A 1,745-nucleotide genomic window follows, 5' to 3' on the forward strand; every position below is an offset into this window, starting at 1 on the left:
AATAACTTTTTTTAAAATTTTATTTTTTATGATAAGTTATTTAAAATATTTTTTATTTTAATTAGATTTTATCTTTTTTTTAAAATTATTTATTAGAAAACTGTAACGAGTGAACTTATTATTTCCCGGAATCAAGGGAACGTTTGTTTCACATACTATTTTGTTATTTCCAGACATATAAAACCAAAAAAATTAGCCCATTTGTTACGAGATTATAAAAATTAATCCTGAATATATATTTTATTTTTGGGAAAGATATAATTCCAGTATTTTATCGATATATTTAGTCCTGACCGAGAAGACAGGAAAAAATATTCTCATGAAATAAGAATATCCCTTCATGAGTAAAAATTTATATATATATATCCTCTTAGTAACCATTATCTAATTACTCTCCCATCGTTTCCTTATCATATGCGCTTAAAATTTTTTTCAATCCCGCAAATTTTGTTCTTGTCCAATTAATGTTATCACAGTTTGATTTAGTGTCATTTTCATTTCTACATTTTACTACTATAATTTTTACTTTCCCTCCCATGCTCCTTTTTAATTGGTAATTTTTACTCCTCTTTCCATTATTATAATTGTCAAACAGATGGGAAGGAGAGGAAGAATGTAATGAGAGTTTTGTAATAAGAACATTTTAGTAATAACAATATATACTCTCAGAAAAAAATAACTCAATTAAACACATGTTTTAATCATTCATGGAAATATAAAAAATAATCCTAAACAATTCAAACAATTAACTAAACATATTTCTTAATAATATTCCGGAATAACATTCTCATGTTATATTTTTATTTTTAGGAAAAAATATTTCCGAGACTACAAAATTTCCAAAGTCTCTAAAGTTACATTTAAAAAAATATTTTTTTAAAAATTGTACGTGTGAATTTTGTAATTATGTTAGTTGTTATTCACCTATTTATTATCGATCAATATTCTAGTCTTTTATTTGTTTTTGCTATTATCATCAATTGATCATATGTGCCAATTCTTTTATTCAGTGTAGGGTTGTGCTGCACTCAGTCGAGCTATTGTTACTTATCACTTTAATTTATGCGGCTCCATATATACAATGTTTATCTTTTTTTATTTTTAAAGAAAAAACATAAAAGAAAAGTGAATAAATTTCTTTATGGTTATTCAATTTATTCGTTTGGTTTGCTCTTCTTGCACACTGGTGGATAAATCCATGAGAATGATTATTACCTTTTCATGGTTTTACTATTTGTTGTACTCGTTTTCGCTTATGTTTTGTTAAAATATGGTAGGAATCTCCAATCTCCTATGTTCTGATATTAGATTATAGCCTTCGAAATCTGTTTGATAGTTTGGGCTAAATGGTAAAATTCTACAAATATGGTTCATTAGAATGACAAATTACTTATTGTAGCATTTTTAGTTGCAGATGAAGAGATGGAAGAATTGGTAATGATTCTCTAGACTACTCCTGCTGGAATTGCAATATGCAGTCATAACTAACTCACAGACATTGACTAGTAATCTAACCTGCAGAATAATGCATAGATTGATAGGTTTACATAAAAGACTTCTGATAGAGGCATCGAATTTGTTTTGCTCACTGTTTCTTAAATCATGACCAAAAAGAAAGTTAGACTCAACAACAGCTTATGTAGTGGCAAACTAGGCAATGCAATACAAATCGCATGACGTCTCTCCTAAGCAAAATAAAGGTTTGAGTATATGATCATTGTTGATGGTTTAACAAGTGTATTAAA

This window comes from Glycine soja, chromosome 17, assembly GCF_004193775.1.
Source record: "Glycine soja cultivar W05 chromosome 17, ASM419377v2, whole genome shotgun sequence".
In the NCBI taxonomy this organism is placed as follows: domain Eukaryota; kingdom Viridiplantae; phylum Streptophyta; class Magnoliopsida; order Fabales; family Fabaceae; genus Glycine; species Glycine soja.